At 36.8% G+C, this 23,528-nt stretch overlaps 1 long non-coding RNA gene across 1 annotated transcript; it reads left to right on the top strand.

The window, feature by feature from the left end:
• Positions 1-17,011: 17,011 nt before the first annotated feature.
• LOC134281456 (uncharacterized) lies at positions 17,012-17,804 on the top strand. The gene is made up of 3 exons (XR_009995091.1): positions 17,012-17,123; positions 17,454-17,526; positions 17,734-17,804. It is a non-coding gene; the product is annotated as an uncharacterized LOC134281456 (long non-coding RNA).
• Positions 17,805-23,528: the final 5,724 nt, after the last annotated feature.

Genomic DNA, 23,528 nt, shown 5'->3' with positions numbered 1-23,528 from the left:
TTATTTGATCGAGCCGCCTCTCCTCGCACCATCAGTTTGAATGCTCATTATCTAGTCTTATTCAAAATCCCAGAGACAAATCTCAGATCAGTGTGTTGAGTCGTCAGCTAGCCTTGCCTCATTTGATGTCTGCTTATCAAGAAGCCACCCAGGTACCTCACGGTTATCTCCTCGTGGACCTGAGTCCCCAGACCCCAGACGAATACCGATTAAGAAGTCGAATGTTTGAAATGTTGACTGTACACATGCCTCAAGAGTATAAATAAGTGTTTCACACTCTTCAGGGTCATTGTTCATTTCCATCTCATCATGGCTCCATCGGCCAAAAGTAAATTAGTGAGAACCCTACGACGTTTACAGCGGGAACGAGATCCCGCAAAGCGAGCCCATTTAATCGAATTAGGGCGTAAAGCCTTATTGAATTGGTTTGCCATGGGAACTCGCAATTTAATGAAAGGGGTCTTACCTATCAATAAACAGACCCAAAAGTTTATCGATCATCATCGTCAAGATTTAAAGATCATTGCCGATCAATCGGCCAGTGATCAAGACAGAAAAAACGGCTATTTTAAAACGCGGAGGAGCTGGATTTCTAGGCGGAGTCCTCATTCGTCATTTATTTAAATGGAATATTCCTAAAAAACGCCGGATTCGTCGTTGAAGAGTGTAGTTGTGAGAGTCGATAATAACAAACAAAGAGTGTTTCCGGATTGGATGGTGCGAGTCGGAGGAGCAGCTCAAAAGAACAGAAAAAAGAAGAAGAGAAAAGCCCCTCCCAAGAGAAAAGCCCCTCCCAAGAGAAAAGCCCCTCCTAAGAAAAAAGCCTCTCCCAAGAAACAGCGGCAGCGAAAAGGAAATCCACTCCCCCTCAAACTCTGGCTCAACGTAAAGCTATGCCCGAAAGTCTAAAAAACGAAAGCAATCAGTATTATAAGGAACGAAGACAAAAGACCATAGGAGAGTTGCTCAAGAAACAAGCAGAACTGAGAACGGATCGTGCTATGGGACTAATAGGCAGTCAAAGGGCCAGCGAATAAACGCATGCAAAGGAAAGCTGAATTATTAAATCATTTAAAGAAAACCAAAGTATTGACTTGGAATAAAGACGGAGAAACCAGTTATCGAGGTCAAAAAGTACCCGATTCTAACATTGTGGATTTAATGGCCGAAAACATGAAATCCAGACCCTTGAAAAATCATCCGGCTCCTAAAGGATTAGATAAATTTGCTCAAGCTTTAAAAGAGACCCATACACCCATGGACTACGTGAAAAATCAAAACCTTATAAAAGCCATGCAGAAACCGGGAAAAATCAGCACTCCTAAAGGGGCCTTCAGTGATGACGACGACGAAGAGAGCAGTTTTCAAGATGCTTCATCTTTTTTTTACCACTATTAGTCGATCTATAAAATCCAAGCCTTCCCCTATTTTAAAGTTAGAGGAGGACCTCCAGAATAAAAAGATAGTCAGAGCAGATATATTTTAAAAGAGATAACAACAAATCGATGAAGAATGGCTTTCATTGCCGAAGACATGAAGAAGAAAGTGGAAGACATTTTAAAAGAGATTTATTATCCTAAGAGAGGGTATGGAGGCATACAGACTATGTATCGTCAAGTCAAAAGTTTAGGGCATAAGATTTCCTTAAAAACCATACGAGAATGGTTAAAAGAGCAAGATACCTATACTTTACATAAACCCATTCATCGAAAATTCCGGAGACAACAGACCAGAGTGACGGATATAGACGAGCAATGGCAATTAGAATTAGCCGATGTGTCTAGTTTAAAGAAGCACAATGACAGCTGTACGTTTTTATTGTGTGCCATTGACGTCTTATCTAAATATGCTTGGGTGGTGCCTTTAAAATAGAAAACGGGAAAAGAAATGATTCGAGGATTACAAGAGATTTTCCGACAAGACGGTCGACGTCCCGTCCGCATTCAATCGGATCAAGGCAAAGAATTTACCAATCGAGAATTCTTACAGGCTTTTAAATCCATTCATTTCTTTACCACTCGCAATTCGGACACTAAAGCCAGTATCGTGGAACGATTTCAGAGAACCCTCAAAGCACGCATGTGGCGATATTTCACTCGGAATAAAACCAGACGGTATTTAGAGGTCTTACCGGTATAACGTTGAATTATGACCCGGATTGAAAATTGACCCGGGGGTCATTTTTCAACGTTGATTAATGAGATCACAGGTGTTGAATTTAGACCCTAATCCGTTGAAAACTGAACCGGGCCGTGGAATTTTGATCATGAAACCGGTTCAAAATTCACCAGCATAAAAACACATATTTATGACTTGGTTTAACAAGGGTGGGTCTAAGGATGCTTCCCCCTTTTTGCCATATATAGACATAAATATAAGCATTATAGACCCCCTTTTCAACAGGCACGTTGAAGTGTAGTCAAAGGAAGAAGAAGGTGTAGTCTTAAAAAAATGAAATTGGATCCCCCCCCCCTCAAAAAAAAGGGATTTTTTGGTTTTGGACTCCTTGTTTAGACAATGGACAATTATTTTCTGGTTAATTTTTTCAGATGTGATTTTTTTCTTGTTCAATTAGCCCCCGTCCTGCACTTTCAATTTGCTTCCGACGCCAATGTAATCAATACACACTTATTTCAGTAATTCAGTTCTTAGAGTTAAATATTAAGAAAAATTACTTAGATTTAAAAGTTACATGTAGCTTAAAATAGCAATATTTCGTGTAATGTTTATTTAAAAAGATGCACATTTGTATATGTATATCCTAGATATAATTAAACTTAGTTACACAATATTCAATCTAGTTCAGAAATTTGTTTATTCATATGTGCTTTTAGCTAGCAGCTCTTTATTTATTTTAATTTTAAAATTCGTTATATTAGTATTTGGTAAATGCATGTGGTGAGAGCTTAACGCATAATGCACGTACGTTTTAATGCTTATTTAGATATGCACAATAATAACCCGTAATGTCCAACTTGAAAAACGGATATTTTTTTTTCAAAATAAAACGTTTAGTGATATTTTTCGCATAGTTAACCAAACAGTTCAAGAATAAACCTCACAATACATATAAATTTTGTATATTAGTTGATGGAAAAGGGGGTAATCTCCCCTTTTTGGGATAAGTACAATTTGTATTTGAAGATTTTTTTTATATTTGTGACTGGGCTATATTCTTGTAGGTTTTGTAGGTTTGTTTTAATCAAAAAATGTTTGCCATAGAGACACAACAATTTCGGTAACAAAGTAGCCAAACTATAGCATTCCTCCACCACACCCCCCACCCCCACCCCCCGAAAAAAATTCTAACCCCTGTACTCATTCTCAAGGTTATGCTCCGAGAATGATCAATTTTAATGCTGAGACAGGATAAGTTTGTTACAGGGATTTCACCAACTCTTTTTAAAGTCAGCATTACGTGCGTGTTATGGTCACTACATGTAAATTGATCTGAAATGTAACCTATAATTGGATTCATTTCAACCGATATCTTTCATTCTAATTTTTAGGCTATAAATTTTGTTAGTTTTTATACTAAATTGACTAGATGGGATTTTCAGGATTTTAATCATGCCTCTATTCATTATCATAGTTTTGTAGTTATTTATAAATGCTATGGATTTTAGAAAATATTGTCAAAAAAGTTGTCATTCTTGAAAATAACTGAAATCGTGTACTGATCAAAATGTGATTTTCAGGATTTTAATCATGCCTCTATTCATTATCATAGTTTTGTAGTTATTTATAAATGCTATGGATTTTAGGAAATATTGTCAAAAAAGTTGTCATGCTTGAAAATAACTGAAATCATGTACTGATCAAAATGCACATTTATACACGGGATGTAAAAGGTTGAAAAGGGAAAAATTGAAGCCAAAATATAAATATAGAGATACTGATGAATCCCATAAAACACCTTCTTAATTCAAAAAAAGTTGAAACTCTGAGGTGGGGTCAGTATTCAACAGTGTCAATTTTCAACTTGTTGAGGTCATATGGGATAAGAAAAAAATCAAGCTGTTGAAAAATGACCCCGGGTATAAATTCATCGACTTTTGGTCTCAATTTTCAACGGAGAAAAAACATCCGAGGTTCAATATTCAACGTTGAAAAATGAACCCCGGGTCAATTTTCAACTCGGGTCAATATTCAACGTTACACCGGATTTAGTGTATGCTTACAATCATGGGTATCATCGCAGTATCCAAAGAGCCCAAGCTCAAGTGAAGCCCTCGAATGTATTAAATGTCTGGAAAACTTTATATGGGGAATCACAGACATCTCCTACACAAAAACCCCCCAAGTTTAAAACAGGAGATAAGGTCCGCATCAGTAAAGCCAAACGCACTTTTGAAAAAGGATATTTACCGATCTGGACCACGGAAATATTTACAATTGCTCAACGAGTCCCAGGTCGGTATCCTTACGTGTATCGAGTACAGGATTACAAGGAGGAATTAGAAAGGACTTTTTACGAGAAAGAATTACTACAGATCATTAAAAAAGACGACGTGTACGAAGTGGAGGAAATCTTGGGGTATAAAGAGCAACGAGTCGGGAAGAAAATCATTCAAGAAGTCAAAGTCAGGTGGAAAGGATATCCCCCTAGTTTCGATTCATGGATTCCTCAAACGGATCTCATCCCGTAACTCCTCATTGGAAATTTTGTGGAGAGAATATTCCTCGAGAAGAAATTGTGTATTTTGCACAATTATTCATTTTATTTCCCTCATCATCACCAGTGTGGTCATGTTAGCTTTACACGATCCTAATCGAGAATATTGGATGGTCTGTGTGAGTTCTTCGGTCGGTTATATCATGCCTAGTCCTACCATGATGCATCAAATCCCTACGGTCAAGAAGACAAATTCACCAAGTTAGGGTCTATATATATTAGGAGACACCCAAACCCCAAGGAGATCATTTCTGATCTGAATGAGGGACAGAGCACATCATGGATTATCGTTGGAAAATAGAAGAACCTGAAGGGACTGTTGTAAAGGGAGAATGTATGAGAAACAAAGAGAAATGTTTTCAAGATTTCTTTGATAAGAATCCAAGACAAACAGGTCTCAATGAAATCTACCTGTATAAGACAATGAAATTACCGGACCGCCAAGGAAGCAAACACATGGTCTTAAGGTCACCTAAACCACCTAAATATGGAGAATTCAAATGGAAAGTCAAATATGTCTTGGCTCACCGAAGACAGGGACCCGAGAAGACTTGGATTCAAGGGAAATGGAGTGGAAAAAGCTGTGGATTGTATATAAGACTATCTGAAAGAAGTGATCCAAAAAGGATACGATATCATGGACTGTGCTTGTGAAACACATTATTTGTACATGAGTAGACCCTTTCCAACACAAAAAGAACTAAACACAAGTTTTGAATGTTTGTTATTATGATGTTCTTGTTGTTGTTATTGTTATGAATAAAAATAGAGAAAACCAAAATTCTAGTGTTGTTAGTTATTTTTCCCTATAACACACAACTGAGCGCTCTATACACACTAGGTTTGTGATGATGATGACGTCACAATCATAGACTTGAATCGCTGCCAAGTATACGTCTTATGTAGTCAGCATAAAAAAACGTCCCAAAGTCGTACATCAGCAAAACGTAGGTCCAACTTATTTTTGCACACGAAAAACACTCAAGGTATATAAAGCGGAGCTTGGAGTACCCTGCGCTCATTGTACCCAATTTTGAAAAAGGACAGTCAGCAAGTCAGACGTGTTTCCCAAAGATACAGTATCGTTGGTATTGGGAGAGTCCCGTCAGTCAGTTTATTTATATGCAAGGAGGCTGGATGAAAACTAAAATAGATGCCATGTTACAACGCACTTGGAAAAATTACGCACTTTGAAAAAATTTTTCAAAGTGTGTTAAAATTTGGGACCAAGCTAACGCACTTTGAAAAAAATATTTTTTTTTCAAAGTGCGTTAATATCGACCATATTAACGCACTTTAAAAAAAATGTAAAGATTGATCAATATTCCTTCAAATAATCGGTATGATAAAAAACAGATTCTGGTTTGATAACTTTTTTATGATAAAGTCACAGTAGGATTTGAGATATTGACGTTTTAAATATTTAAGGTTTTGATAAAATAAAAGGGAAAATGGACGATTGTTTAAGTTTATCAATTTGTTTTTTCTTTTTTTTAATTCTAGTCTTTGATAAGTAGATGTAAAGGTGTATAGGGGGCACTAACAGAGGACAGCTTCAAGCAACTAAGTATTTATCATAATAAAAGGGGCCAATTTGATTGTTCAAAACAATGAAAATTCTTTCTCTCTCATACGTTTTACTGTATTTAAAAATTTCTTGTTTTCATCTGATTTAATTAACTCATTTATTATTGAAAGTTTTCAACGTCATACCAGTTAGGTAAATACATAATTATATGAATGCTTTGAGTATAGCATAGACATCAAGACTGGGCGAAGGGCCAGGGGAGGGGAGGGGGGCTAAGTCCCCCACTTATTTTGGAAAGATATATACATTACATAAGCATTGAAAATGCAGCGTACCCTTTATAGGTTTATTGCTCCCCTCCCCCGTTTGTTACCGACACCTATGTATGCGAGAGATAAAGATTTGGACTGGGGGATCTTATACCCGTCTTCTCCTTTTTTCGACGGGAGTTAATCAATTCATTTTTGAGGTTAGGGTTAGGCTTAGTTCTTTGAAAGATAAATAAGTAAAATAACAAATCAAATCTTTCCATGACTGAAATATGATTTTTTTTTTCAAAGTGCGTTAAGTGTCTCCATGGTAAAATATATTGATGTAGAATCTTAACGCACTTTGAAAAAAAATTTCAAAGTGCGTTGAGTTGTTCCCAAATTTAACGCACTTTGAAAAAAATTTTTCAAAGTGCGTTGAAATTGTCCCAGTTTTAACGCACTTTGAAAATTTTTTTCAAAGTGCGTAATTTTTTCGAAGTGCGTTGCCACAATGCCATCATGGATTTCTTTGAACATCATCCAGACTATTCCCTGGAGAATGCGTGGTTGGAAAAAAGAGTGAAAATCCCCTATCCTCGAACAGGATCTAGAGTGAGGGTGAAAATCAACCACCATTATCAGCAATACAAATGGGTCACCTGTACTCATATGAGTCGTCTGACACCCATCAACACCATTCAGAATGAAAGTTCATGGTACTTGGACATCGGAGATTGTATGAAATATTAGTTCAAGATGGAGAAAAAAGGACTGACATTTTCACCTTATTATTGCCCTACAGAGTACGTGTATTGTCCCATCCCCTTTTCCCAGATTAAAGACTCGATGGAAAAGAAAGGACTTGGGGTATTGAGCCGAGTGATTGAGGTCCGATCAGAAAAAGAAAAAGAAGTAGAAGTGTAAATAATTGAATAAAATGTTTATTTTTTTAAAAAAGTGTTGTTATAAATACAAAGGTCATAGGGCCTGGGGTCTCAGTCGTAGACTGAACGTGGCCGAGAGCAGTGGGTTTTACATGACTTTACTCAGTGATGGGTCCATGTCCTCTTTTCCTAGCAATACCACCGCTCAATTTAAAACCTGATTACCCCAATCCCTGGATTTAACGGACGGTCAATGGGAAGTGGCCTTGACGGAAATGATCTATCCTTGTAGTATCGAAAATATCAGTGAAGACGAAGCTTATCTAGACAGATGTATGGTGGAAAAAGTTCCACGCTTTTTTAACGTTCCGGGGAGGGAGAAACTGGATCTGGATGACCCGGATAAGTATCAATGGGGAAAGTCTTAACTCTTGAAAAGTGCCCCCATCACCTTTGCAGATACCCAACTGTTAATGGAATGGAGTCAAGCGTATTGGTTGACTGGTACTTTTGATCCAAAAGAGAAATTAAATTTGTATCGCCTCAAATTTAGACCGGGGCCTTATGCCAACCCTGAAGCACTTCTAGCCGAAATCAATGAAGGTTTAGAACGGTGCCTGAAAACCATTTGGAAATAATATCAATCCTGGACCAAACCGAAGAGCAGGAATAAAGGAGATGGAATTGATGGGACTTTAAATCCCTCCTTAAGGAAAGTTCTAAAAGACCTGAAAGCAGAAGATGAAGAACCCCCTAAAAGCGAGATGAACTTAAACTATCGGGACAATTTCAATCGAGTGAATTATGTCACTCATTTATGTCAAATTCCCATCTTTATAAGGTTTCCCTTAAGTCTGGCTTATAAATAAGCCTACCACTCTCGCAAATTGGTGCCCGAAAATTGGACAGAAAACACCACCAAATGGATAAACATTAGTTACATGGCTCCGGACACTCCCGATTTATACCGGAATTTGAAATCCATGTATGTGTATTGTGACTTGATTCAACCCCAGACGGTAGGATCCAATGCCTTGAAATTATTAAGAGTGGTGCCTTGTCATTTTGAGGACAAAGAAAAACAATGTAAATGGGAACCCATTCGAGCGGAATATGTCCCTTTGAATAAAAACAGTTCGATACCATTGATATTCACATCATGACTCCTTTAGGACAACCCATGCCTTTTTTAAGTGGCAAATCCATCGTGAAACTTCATTTCAGAAAAGTCTACTGAGATGAGTGTACCGTTGTTGTGTACCATCTTATTGGGCGTGATGACTTGTCTGGTCTGCTGTCTGTATTGTATTCAGCACTAAAAAAGAGTATAAAAGGAAGTCCCTGAGGACATTAATGTCAGTGAAACAAGAGACATGAACCATGCAGTATCATTCCGGATTACTGAGACAAAGAGGACATGGACAGTTTGTCTATCATAAAGGATTATTACGTCAAAAAGGACACGTTTTTTAGGATCCCTATTTAAAGTAGCAGCTCCCTTAGTCAGCAATCTAGTAGGAGGATTATAAGGAGGGGGTCAACAGCAACCCCCACCATCAGCCTATTATCCACCCCAAACTATCAAAGAGGGGAAGGATTTTTTACTGATTTACTGAAAACAGGAGCTAAACACGCTTTGACTGCTGCAGCTAGAACGGGATTGGACGTATTAGAAAATAATAAGAGATCTTTAAAAGACGCAGTCAAAACTCACGGAGTTAGAGCCCTCAAAATACTTCGGGAATGGTGAAACAAAGAATGAATCTAGGCGGTACTAAGTAAAGAAGAAAGAATGATAAAACAGAGAGGATCGGGAATGGGGATGAAAATAACAAGGAGAAAAAGAAGAAGACGACAGAGAGACCGAGGATTTTTTACTGATTTACTGAAAACAGGAGCTAAACACGCCTTGACTGCTGCTGCTAGAACGGGGTTAGACGTTTTAGAAAATAAGAGATCTTTAAAAGACGCAGTCAAAACTCACGGAGTACGAGCCCTCAAAAATACTTCAGGAATGGTGAAACAAAGAATGAATCTAGGAGGTACTAAGAACAGAAGAAAAAAGACACCTATGTTAGCCCGATGAGGTCCTAAGAGAAAATGGAAAACACAAGGAGGATTTCTAAAAGAAAACGTCCTTTAGATGTGTTTGACTGAGAGAGTATTAATAGGCCAATCCAGTGAACAGAAGGTTCATTTGTGAAAACTTAATCCTAGTAGACACATCATGTTACAACCCGATTCCTGTGGGTGTGGGATGAACAATTTACAATTGTTCCAAATCCCTCCCACTAATATTGCTTTAGAAGACTAAAAATGGGAAGAATATTACCCCATTTCCAGTACTTTAGATTCCGACACCGCTCCCATCGAATTTGAAATTAAAGGACAAGGAGATCACTATCTGGATTTATCTCAAACTCAATCTTCAAATGGTATGTAAATTTACCAAAGACGATGGAAGTAATCTGACTGGGGCTAACAGCACTTTGAGTCCAGTGAATAATATCTTACATTCCATGTTTACGGAAATCGATGTCAGTCTGAATGGGAAAATAGTGACTCCGGGGACTGATACCTATCCTTACAAAGCTTATCTGGAGAAATTATTGTCTTACCAACCCAGAACTTTAATAACACAGATGAGGGCCTGTAGTCTGTGGGAAAAAGATACGGCAGGACACATGGACGAAGTGGGGTTAAATGACCTTGGTGTAGCTCAAAATAAAACCTTTAATGTAACTCCGGGTTAAAATGGTGGTGCCAACACGGTGACCATTAACCAACCCATCCTCACAGAGTTACCGGCCAATTCTAAAAACGAAGGATTCCGAAAAAGACACCAAGCTATCGATGGGAGTAAGAAAATCACTTTGCTGGATCGTTTACATCTGGATTTGTCTCAACAAGATCGATTTCTGCCTAATGGAGTGGACGTCCGTTTACGATTTAATCGAGCTAGACCCGCTTTCTACATGATGATCAAAGGAAGAAGTACAGGAAAAATGAAAATATTAAGTATGGTCTAGTGGGTGAGAAAAGTCAAACCCACATCAGTCATGATGAATGCCATTAATCAGAGTTTGAATACCCACAGAGCCAAATATCCTTTGAGAAGAGGGGAAGTGAAAACATTTACCATCGCCACAGGGATTCAGTCTAAGATTACGGATCATCTGTTTCAAGGCCAGATGCCTAAACGTCTCATTTTAGGCTCTGTGGAGAATGTGGCCTGTAACGGAGATCAAACTAAAAATCCTTTTCATTTCCAAAACTTTGGGATTAAGAAAGTAGATGTCAGTATCAACGGAGAGACCATGAGTACTGGTTGTTTTGAGCCTAATTTCAACGACAATTTATATCGGAGATCTTATTTCAGTCTGTATCAAGCCCTGGGAAAATTAGGAGAAGATTGAGCTCTGAACATTACCCTAGAAGAGAATAAAAGCGGCTACACTCTATGGGGCTGGGATTTCACTAAAGATCAAGAGTTGCAATCGGATAAATACGTGGCTAATTGGTTTAAAAACACTTATCATAAATTACCTACGGGTCATGGACAAAAGTGTCAAAGTTTTTATCAAAATGTATTGTAATGCATTGTTGTTGTTTGTTGTTGTTTGTTGTTAGATCTCAATAAAAGGAAAAAAAAAATGTGGGATTTTCTTTTCATTTTTAAAAGTAGGTTATCTCCCTTTAACCATAGATTATTTTTCAAAACACAAAACAAAGTGGTAAGGGTTTAATTTAAAGATTGGTAAAAATACATACAATGAAAAGGTATAAATAGTAAACATGGTGTTGACTGGCTTTCTTATGGGTGACAGCTTCAGCAAAGAAATGAGTCAGAACACTAGATTAGAGGAAACTGAATGGTTACTTAAACAGGCGGGAGGAAAAGATATCATACCACCTCACTAGATGGAAAAACATCCTGTAGAATATTAACCTCAGGAGGAGGAGGAAAATGAAAAAAATAAGACCAAACAATAAAACTAAACATGTTATTAGAAAAAGGATTGACAAAGCCACCGGATTTTAAACCCCCAGAACCATTATAGAAGAGTCAACAAATAATGAAAGAAGTCAAAACTCAACTCTTGGAAGACATTAAGACTCATTTTAATAACAAACATAAAGAAAATACAGGCAATCGTTATATTGTTTACTTTATAATAGACAGATTTAGAGTAGCCAAAAATTGGATATTTAATTTAACTGTGTGCCGATGTAGATCAAATCATTCGCAGTGATTATCAATACTTGATTTTACAAAAAGAAATGCATCCAGAAACTGGAAAACTTCATCATGTGAGAGGATTCATTCAAATGAAATACAGCGGTCATGAGAGAAACATGTACAAAAAGATTCATGGGTTAACCTGTTTTAATATGTCTCACAGGACACCAGAATTGGAAAGAACATTTTACAGACAAGGTGACTATGAAGAATATGGAGTTCTGAAACCGGAGGAGAAAAACAAAGAATTAGTTCCAAGAGATTGTAGATTTACCTGAAAAAAAAATTTAAAAATGGGTTGTAAATTTGTTGTTCTATAAAAACAAGGGTATTTTTAAAAAATAGACTCATTTACATCATGAGTCTTCAGGAGATACAGGGTGAATTATTCGAGAGTGAGGTAGAAGCCATTGTCCATCAATGTAATTGTTTGACTGTAAAAGCTCATGGATTGAGTCAAAGTCTGGCCGAAAAAAATTTCCACAAGCGAATCTCTATGCCACCCGCAGACCGCTAGGATCTAGAAATTCAGCCCTAGAAGAAGGTAGAGAAATTCCAGGCACTATCAGGCTGTTTACTTCACAAACCCCTGTGGTCATTTGTTTACTAGCTCAATGGGATTATGGAAAAGCAAGTCACCAAATTAAAAGAATTTCCACTTATCAGGATACCCCACAAAACAGAGAGAAATGGTTTCAAACTTGCTTACAAGAAATGAGAAGCTTACCTTACCAGACTTATGCTTTTCCTTACAAGATTGCCTGTGGGCTAGCCGGAAGAAACTGGAATCATTATAGCCATTATATTGAACAATTTGTACACCCTTATGACAAACAGGTGTACATTCTTCATCAACCTTGAGTGTATGTATGTGTTATTGTTGTTTTGATGAAAAATAAATTTTAAAATGTGTCTATGTGTTTTATATAAATTTATTTAAAAAGGGGCTTCTGTGGGTTTTTTTTTCTTTTCCATATTTATTATAATTTAAATAAAATTTAAAAAAATCAAAGTTATTTTTTAAAAAAAGAAAAAAAAATCTTAGTTTAAAAAAATTAAAAAAAATTTTTCTATAAAAATATAGATAAGTGACCTGGTGTTAACTTGATACACACATAAAACGTTTCTTTTTTCTACCCACTGTATGAGAAGGGTACTCTTTTCTTAGACACAAATCGTTTCTTTTTGACTGTATCTTTAAAAGGTACTCTTTTTCTTAGCCACACCACGTTTCTTTGACTGTATTTTAAAAAAGATAATCTTTTCTTAGACACAATCGTTTCTTTGACTGTATTTTTTAAAAAAAAGAATCTTTTTTCTTAGACACAAAAGTTTTCTTATTACCATTGTATAAAAAGGTATTCTTTTCTTAGACACAAATCGTTTCTTTTTGACTGTATTTTTTAAAGGTACTCTTTTTCTTAGACACAACACGTTTCTTTGACTGTATTTTAAAAAAAGATCATCTTTTCTTAGACACAATCGTTTCTTTGACTGTATTTTTTAAAAAAGATAATCTTTTTTCTTAGACACAAGTTTCTTATTGCCATTGTATAAAAAGGTAATCTTTTCTTAGACACAACACGTTTCTTTTTTTACTGTATTTTAAAAAAAAGGTACTCTTTTCTTTTTCTAAGACACAAAATGTTTCTTATTTACCACTGTATAGATGGCATCTTTTCTAAACAATTGGGTGGCCGTGAAAACGGCCGTTGGGTAGATTTTTTTATACAGGGTTTACTCCCAGGGTGTCCCCTGCCTCGTCCTCGACCCCGGAACTCTGGTCGCTCTGAGAGGGGTGTCCTGGCTGAGGGTGCTGGCGGCGGCGGTCTGGTGAGGGGTGGCGGTCTAAGTGGGCGTGGATGCTGTAACCTCACGCCGCATGGTGCCCGGACGCCGCGGGTGGCCACGTTTCTCGGGATAGGGGCGCTAGGTTCCCGTCGTCTGCAGATTGGGGCAGCAGCCTAAGGGCGGAGTCTGGAGGACCAGCACCTCCGAGCACCGGTAACAGGCGGGCCTGTTCCGGCACTGGCAACAAACGTAATTCGAGGGCTGGTCCTCCAAACATACTGCACACTGGGGGATCCGGGCCTCGGATAGCTGGATCCCCCAGACTGGCACGGGTCCTCTGGGGACGGGCGATCTGGCTGGGGTGCTGTCCGCTCCTCCGATGACGATGAGGACTGTCTGGGGTCCAGTCGTTGGTGACGGGGGGCTCCCAGCTCGAATCAGAGTCCCATCCTGCTGCAGCTGCCGCTCTCTGGGTCTGACTAGGGGACCAGGTGGGTGTTGGAGGTCGTCGAGGGGGGGGGGACGGGCTCCTGGGGCTGATTACAGGAGGGGGACGGATTCCTATAATCCTCTGGGCTGCTAAGGGGTGCCGAGAATCCTGGGGATCCCTGGGGTTGTTCTTCATCATCGCCCTCTCTGCTCTCTGTCCGTCTGTAGGGTGTAGCCCGCCTTGTCTGTCTTCTTCTCTGGCGTCTCTCCCTCTGTGCTCTTATATTCTCATTCCTGGCCATCGGGCCAGCTCTCGTCCCTTGGTCACATCCCTTACTATCCACACTGCGAGAACTTCCACTCAGCTCACGAGAAAAGATCTTCTTCAGAAGCCATCGTGGCGTATATAGGACACTAACGAATAACGCCGACTGCTGGCGAGCGTCTGTATTACTGCACAAATTACGAACGTTATAGAGAGCACCTCGATGGCGAGAGCCGAAATATCATGGCGAACCGAAATTGTGTGATTTGTACTTTGGGACATAGACCTTTTCATGGATTATTTAATGTGTATTCATAGTAGGATTCCATTATGATACAGGTCTAAACAAGGTAAGTTTCCTGCTTCTTTTCATACTAGAATTGATACATGACATGCATCCGTCGGGGAGAAAAGAATAAAAAACCTCGAAGCGACGAGGCGAAATCCAGTGACCCAAGTGTATGAAATAAGTCTTTTAAGTCTTTTTAAAGGGTGAGATCAGGAAAACTTATGTGGGTTAGGGAGAAGGGACCTAGAGAAGAGTGTCGATATAGTTTTTATTTCAAAAGAATCATGATCAGGGTAAAAAACAAGCTAAAATAGGTTTACCTATAGACACAATGGGGGGTCAGAGGTCACGGATTTTCAGAAAATAATACTATGAGATAAATAAGGATTCTTGGAATCTAGCCTTCATCTGACTGATATTTTAAGAAAAATGGAATGTCATGAGATTAAAAGCAATTCGTATCTACTTTTTAGATCATGTAGGAGTCTTGATCGTTTGTTTTTACCAAAATCGAAAACTGACTTGTCATCGGGTGTTAACAACGCATTGCATACACATCCCCTGATTTTTAAAGTAACCAGATTTTATGAAAGAAAATTTTATATGAAAAGAATCGTATTGCTTTGAAAATCATTGGTATTTACTTTATGGATCATGATCCACTCCAGTTTTTTTTTTACAATGTATTTGATCAAAAACCATACAGAGACTCCGCGTCTAAAAAGAATTCAAGATGGCGTCATAAATAACGAAAGACTGACGTATTATTACATGATTTATTTCTAAAAAAAAAACTAACAAAGCTTCTAAGTGTCGAATTCTCCTCGAACAGGTATATAAAGCAAAGCTGGGAATTGAAGATCAGTCTTTGTTGGCATTTTGACAGACGTGAAAATATGACAGAAGCAATGATGAATACCCCAAAGAACCCTTGTTATGTGACACATGAAGGGTCTCCATGCCAGAGTCACAGGATACAGTTGGATTGGACTTGGGCATGTATAATCTTCCAGAATACATGAATAAAGAAGATATAGGTATCTTGACTACAACTCTGGATGGGATTGTCAACATGCTGACTGGTATTGATAACAAGCTGACTGGTCTGAAAAATTACAACACCAGTGAATTTTGTTTGATTCGTGCAAAATTATCCAAATTAGAAGTGAAAGTCACTAACATGCAAGACAAAATGAGAGGAGGAGGAAGCACTTACCAGAAAAAAAGAGGAACAAGGGGGATCCGGAGATACTTAGAGAACAAGACAGACGGATCCATGCTACATCTTTAAAGAGTTAGGGCATTGGGGCCTAGATTGTCCCAGAAAATAACAGGATTTGTGCTACAAGTGTGGGAAATTTGGCCATTGGGCTAATAAGTGTCCAGAGGATAAGGAGGAGGATCAACAAATGGAAAAAGAAATAGAAAAACTGGAGAAAAAGCCTCAGGAACCCAAGACTTCAGGGACACATCAGACCAAACCCTTAGTGAAAGAAGGAGATAAAAAAGAGAAAAAGGAACACAAGAGAGAGATTCAAGGCCCCAGCACTACTCACAAGAGGAAACTGTCCCTGACGACCGATAAGGCCCAGAAGAAGAACGCAGTACAGTTAAGGCAACACATGAAAAAAATATGGTAATGAAGTCATAATGAGGTCTGACGTCATGACAGTTGCTCCGCCCTGATTGATCCATATAAGGAAATAGTGCTCAAAATAACTATTTACTGATATTTGCAAGACTTTGTAATAAACAGCAATATTTTCATGTTTAAATGGAAAATAATTAGTGATTTTCTCATATATTTAATAGCATGTCTTTAAAATAATTCTCTTTTTAATGTGTCGTTTGTCTGCATTCGGCTTCAGCCAAGCGCTTGCACTCGGTGACACGGAATGTTGTTTACATCTAAAAAGCGTGGCCACATCAGCTGAGATTTGCAGTGGATTTAAATGCAATAACCACACAATCTTTAAAGAAAATTGGGATAGGATAAGAGACAAGGCATTGCTTCTCCCTTTTACGAGAATATGAGGACATTATTTCGGAGAATGTCAGAAAACAGAGACGATTTGCACAAGCTCCGTAGATCCATTACTAATATTCCAGGCCAGGTATGTATGCGCATATGTAGGTACATATACATGTATAGATCTACAATATGTATTCTTCATGCTTTTATCAACATCAAAGAAAAACCCCGAGTGTGTGCGTGTTCATTTAGATGTATTATTTATCACAGTCAGTGAAAAATTGTAATACATTGCCTTGTGTGTACCCCCCCCCCCCCCCCCCTATACTAAGTTGCACACTTTATCACTTTTTAGAATTATTAAAATTTAACTGCACTAAATATGTACTGAGTTCTTGTCAATTAGCTCATTTTCTTTGAGACAATATGTGTAGTAATGGAGGTCATTAACAACACAAATTTAAACTAAATTAAATGAGATGTTTTCATTGTTTCAGTCAATGGTTCACTAGTGACTAGGCCTAAACAAGCAATGATCATGTCATTTGACATACTAATATGCTACACAATTCAAAAAAATTATCAGTGTCATTATGTTGAAAACGTAGAACCTCAACTGGTTGTAATTTTCTAGAATTTTTATATTAATGAAAAAAAAATATTCATTTTTTGTTTAGATTACATGTACATGTACATTAAAAATATTTGTATAATACTTTTATCATTGTAGCTGTCCAGAGTTTCAGGCTTAAAGAACATGAAGAATGAATAAATAAAAAATGAATCATTTCTCCACAGGGTACATGTATGTATACTTCTAATTAAAATTTCACATTTTTAAAGTATGCATGTGCTATATAATTTTTTTTTTCATTTTGGTAATGGTGAAACTCAGGATTTTGTTTAGAAAATATTCTAGTATTAATAACTGTTGTAAATGTCAGAGGTTTCACTTTCCCAGAGAAGTTCTGTAACACATTTTTTTTGCCATTTATATGAATAACATAAATTCACTACAGTATACAATGTAGCATAATTTGCTTTGTCAAATGTAATGCCATTTTATTCGACAATGTATATTTAGTAATCTTATAGCATATAACTGCATACTTTATATATTGTGTTGTAGGCCTAGCTATTCCCAAATGTTGGACTAATGGATTCATTCAGGCAGCAAGTTAATCCATCATTTAAGGAAACTGGTATGCTCAATATTGGCTATAAACCATACAATATTCCTGGCAAGATTATTGAATTGTTTTGATAATAATTAAAAACTAACAGAAGAATTGAAAACATGTATATGCATTCTATGTTAAATGTTTTAATGCATTTTTTTTTATTTCACTTTTTTTAAACACAAATTACTTTCAATAATGGTATTTCCTGATTTTTTCTCATATTTTCAGAATTCATTTTATCCACAAGAACATGAGGTGATGGAAATAATTTGCACCTGCCCTGCATTCCTAGTCTGTCATTGGATTTGTAAAGAAATGTTTATTAAATAAAATTTCTAGAACTAATAATTTGACTTTTTCATATATTTACTGTACAGGTGTTGAAAAGGCTATTAAGATTTGAAAATCTTATTGCATACATATTTTGTGTGGAGGGTACTGATGTCCATCAATATCTTATTTCCAGCATGTACATTGTGTTCATATATTTTTCAATAAATTACCAAAAACAGGAGACAAGAGACCCCCCCTGATTGATTCAAAATAGGATAAGGGACCACCATTTGATTCTGAGGGAAGGGGAGGGGGGTGGCAAGTTTTTCCAAGTCAAATTTTTTTCATTCTCATGTCAATGAAGGACAGATGAATATTTATTTCCGATCAACAAGATGAAGAACAGATTATTTATTTTTCTCATTGAAAAGTCTAACAAGCAAAAAAAAAAATTCAAAAACTCTGATTCGTGGAAGGGCGAGATCACTGATCTGCAAGTATTTATTTCTAAAATCTGCCAGCCCCTCCCCCTCATGATCTCGTATGCAGAAAGAAAAGAAAAATTATTAACACAAGTGTGTGTACCATAGGCGTCGGAAGCAAAATGAAAGGGGGGCTATTAGAGAGGGTGGGGGGTGGGGGTAAACCAACAGAGACAGGTAAATTCCAAAGCCTACATTATGTAATCTATATAATTTGCAAATAAGTAGCTATAGGTAGGCTAAGCCCCCCCCCCCCCCCCCCCCGGTTCCGACGCCTATGCGTACATTAGTAAGAGAGGGGTATAGATACGTATTTAATTAATTTCTTATTAATGGAGGAAGCTATATTTTAATTAACCATTTGTTTTCTACATGAATATACAAGGCCGTAACTAGGCTCAAATTTATAGTGAGGCAAAGGTGCTGGGAATTTTAGTCCCATATGGGGCAAGGATAGTATCTGATGGTCAGAGATGGGGGTTTCCAGGGAGAGGTGGATCCTGAAACCTGGGTACTAGAAAACAAAAGATTTAATCTTGGAATGTATTTTGTCGCCCGCATGGCACAGTAGTTATAGCGTATGCTGTAGAGTCGCAGACTAAGGAGTTGATCCTTATATCGCGGGTTCGAATCCCACTACAGGATCTGGAGACTGGTCCTTCGGATGAGACCATAAAATCCGAGGTCCTACATTGCATGCCACAGTAAGAGATGACACAAAAAAGTTCTCTCACTCTTCAATCATCTTTAATGACCCAGAAAGCCCAGTGCAGCCCTCCATCGGCAAGAAGTAGTGTCTCAATATGAATAAGAAAATCTTAGAAGGGATGTTAAACAATTTACAAAACGAACATTTTGAATTATATTTTACATGCGTTCTAAATGGAAAACTGGTGAGATGAACGATTTGGAGAAATTGAAACAAAAGTTGAAAATATTTATTTACTTTGAAGACACATAATTTTATGTTTCATATTATTTCAGTCTAAAACTTTTTCACTTTTTAGAAAACTGAAAAATTTTAGTGAGGCATTTGCCTCATTTGCCTCAATGGTAGTTACGGCCTTGATATAGCGGCAATATTTAGACCTATGTGTGTGTAATACTAACTTCTTTGAGGAAATGCGGGAGGTTTGAAAGACGTCTTTTACCATACAGTAAATGTGTACAATGTATCGAGAACGAATACACAAAATAGAAAGAAATGTCAAGAATTTTATGCATACCGTTTTGATTTAGTTAAAAAAAGAGTCCAGCCCTGTCCGCATGTATATTTATTAAAATTTACGAGGTAAATAAACTATATCAAGTACTCAAGAGTTATCTCCCATGCTGGGTCAATGATGCGTTTGAAAACTATAATTAGATTGACTCTTCCAAGATTTCAATTTTTAATCAAAAAGTGCAAGGGCAAGGCGACAATTTCAAAAGTAGGTTTTTATTTTAAATTATTTATTTTTTTGTGTAGTTTTCGAAAAGTGATGCTCATTTCTTTGTAATCCTTTAGTTAATTTATAATTCACGATGAAATTTGGAAAATATCCTATTTTTCATACAATACTGTCTGTATAAGCTGAATAACTTAATTATATCGGAAAACTAACTGAATGAGCATCACTTTTGAGAAAGTATAGATACCTAGGGACAACATAAAACATTTTGCAGTTAATTTTTTGTTTGCCTTGCCCTTGCACATTTTGATTAAATTTGACATATCATTTTTTGACCTAAAATCGGAACCCACGTGACTTCAGGGGGTCACATGATGTCAAAAAATACCGATGTGAAAAGCGATGGACATACTTTTCAAGATAACAAATAGCTATTTTAACTAGAGTGTCTTGCTAAAAAATAAAACTGTTAGGCATAAAATGTAACGGATTCCGTGAGTTTTTATAGAAAATGTTGCCTTAACTGTACTGCGAAAAAGTAATTTATGTATTTTGGTTCTGAATAAAATTTGTTATTTTTTGTATTGTGTTGTTGTTTTCGAAAAATCCAGTTTGAACCGGCTGGGCTAGACTGTGAATGAAAACGTGACGTCATAATCACATTCTTGACTGGCTGCCAAATCGTAGTAGCGTAGTAAAAAAAACTAGGATAGTGTAAGCGTCCAATTGGACATATAAGGGCTGTGTACTGAGTTGACCCACTTAGCCCCAGGGTTAGGGTTATGGGCTAGGGGTTAGGGTTAGGGTCAGGGCTGTACTCAGTTGACCCACCTAGCCCCAGGGTTAGGGTTAGGGTTAGGGGTAGGGCTGTAATGAGTTGACCCGCCTAGCCCCACCCCAGGGTTAGGGTAATGTTAGGGTTAGGGGTTAGGGTTAGGGTTAGGCGCAGCACATTTAAGGTTATTGTAAGGAGGCGGGGCCTAATTTGTACGGGAAATGTTTACTGTGACGTCACACATAATGTTATGTCTTCAAAATACCATAAAATGAATTTTTTTGCTATTTCAAACAGCTGGATAGCTGTAAACTATATACAAACTTACAATTACTTGCAGTTTTGTCGTTTCCTAAATCCCACACAACAGTATATAAACGATGCATCGATCGCAATGCACTTGTCAACGTAACGTCATCTGACGTAGTTTGTACACAGTGAGAGGCTGATAAAGTCACATTTTGTACAATGAAAAATGTGTTTTGTTCTCAAATAAAATATTTTTTGCAGTAAAATAAAAAGCCGTTAACTTGGATGCGATGTCTTTTTTAGTTTATAATTTATAAACTGTACGCATTCTCCAGACAAGCGATACTGCCGTGTGTTTGTATGCAGATTCATTGAAAAGGTAATGGAAGGGGCCTAATAAATCGATTAATTGCAAGGGCATACCCTCAATGCATCTTGTCAAAATTTTACACATAAAATCAAGAAGCATTTAGATATTTGAAAAGTGCTGCGAACCTCTTGAAATCTTGCAAATAAATTAATTATAGCAATATTCAATGTAGTTGACCAGCAAAATATTCAACCTGCCGTCCTACAAATTTAATTTTACCAATTAAAAAAGGGAATCTATATACGTTCGCAGCACTTTTCACAAACTACATATAGTGTTGAAAAGGATTATAAAATTGACTAAGATTTTTATCTTGGTTATGCCCTTGCAATATTTAAATTTATAGATGACCTCTAAACGGCAAGTATAATTGCCAAAGTCATGTGACGTCGACATCACAGGACAAGTCTAAATAAAAAATCTAAATGTCCCCAACATGTAGATTTAAACCACATTACATATTTTTGATATCAGTGAATTCCTAAAAAGAATCGCCCATCCAAATAAAGTATGTATTTTTTATCTTACAAAATCGCCGATATTTCCATTTGTAACCTTAACTGTGCTGCGTGGCTGTACTGAGTTGACCTCCCTATCTCCCCAGCCCCTAAAAGTGCACTCCTTTGACCCACCCAGCGGCTTAGCCAATCAGAATCCAGCATTTTTTACCTCATTTGCATAAAAAGTGGACTCAGTTGACCTCCCCGGCCAAGAGCCTTATTCTACTAACATGATTCATTTCTCTGCTTATTTACCTTTAGAAAATAGTGTCTGGTGCCGTCGCTCAATTCATTTTTTTGATATATTGTGTAAAATGCTTTATAAAATCACACAGATAAATATCTTTGTAGGCAAGCATCATAATCTCAGATTGCTAAGAGGAAAACAGTACTTTGAATAATAAAAAAAATAAATACATACTCAATACTTATGATTCTGAAAATTTATTTTAGACCCATGTTTACGCCGCTCTCACTTTGCATGGTATATTTATAACATGCATACACCTTCTGAATCTTTGTCTCAACAGTATGATAATTTAATCACTAAAACTACTTACAAATCCACTTTCCATGATAATCAAGAGAATGAATGATTTCATATAGGGAATCCTTTCAATCGTCATTTCCTGCAAAAAATGTAAATAATTAATAATTATATTCAATATTTTTAAAAATATTCTATTCACCAGATTTTAAACACAGGTAATATCAAATACATGTATATTAATTAATTCGACTATTCCGTCAATTTAGTCAAAATCCCATGTAGATCGGTAAGAGAAGCGTCGCACATGCAATACCTAAAAGTTGATAACTTTAATTAAACAAATGATATAAACATTACGCAGTACTGTTAAGGCTTCCCGGAGCTTAAAATGCATTTAAAACGTAATTCTGCATTGCAAAGATGATTTTGAGTTTTATTTTTAAGTTATGTACTTCAGTACGCAAATTCATACAGAGAATCTTCTAGGCTATATATAAACATATTTGTTGCGATGTCACATGATCTTGTTGATCACTCGACGGCCATTTCTTCTTTTTTGAGATGTTTCACATAAATCGCTTCGGCACAGGTTATTAACACAATTATTATTAACTAAGTTTTTGTCGTATAAATAAACTCGTTGCATCCTTGTTAAACCGAAATATGCTTGGGAAAAGTTATACTATTTCTTTGGAACAAATTATTTAATATTAACCTCAACTTACCGACAAATTTGAAGGTACTTTCCGCTTAATATCGTCATCTCTTTTAAAACAAAGCCATTATACATTTTTCCCAAGCAGGATTCAGTTAGAGGGGAAACTCCTCTTACATATTTCCATAAAAGATATTAAATAAATCCTCATTAACAACCTGCGCCAGGCTCTTTTATACACATTTTATGAATTCTGCCTCTGTCCACGGGTATGAAAAGGGTAAATGTCAAACGTATATTTTCGTACGTAGTTTGAACACGCTGACTCTTAAACAAGAGTATAATAAAGCAAAGTTATCTAAATTATTTGGTTATATTAGACTTTTGAAAAAATGATAAAAACACGTTTATTTTAAGCTAGAATTCTGTTACTTTATATGCAGATTGAAATAAGGTGTAAAATTTACTACACTCTCCCCATTATGACAGCTCGAGTATGCAGTGACTTGACGTCATTTTCAATTATGACGACATTTTTTTGTAGTTCAGAGAAGTGCATGCAGAAAGTACACTACAAGATTCTCTGGGTAGCCTTATCGTACCTGCGTAGATTTAGGAAAACATTTTATGACACTGCATGTTAACATTTTTTTTAATAACATGGGAACATTTTGTAGATTTTAAAATAATTTTCTGCGATAATTTTTCACCCAGCATTATAAAATTTTCCATTTTACAAATCTTAAAAACTTTGTGATACTGAACCTCCCTACGAAATACCATCTTATTCAATAACCTCACAATGAATCAGCTTAATATTATCAGAAACCTTTAAAAT

This window comes from Saccostrea cucullata, unplaced genomic scaffold, assembly GCF_032062105.1.
Source record: "Saccostrea cucullata isolate Sc308-1 unplaced genomic scaffold, CSIRO_AGI_Scuc_v1 ctg7891, whole genome shotgun sequence".
In the NCBI taxonomy this organism is placed as follows: domain Eukaryota; kingdom Metazoa; phylum Mollusca; class Bivalvia; order Ostreida; family Ostreidae; genus Saccostrea; species Saccostrea cuccullata.
This window is presented reverse-complemented; position numbering and strand designations above follow the sequence as displayed.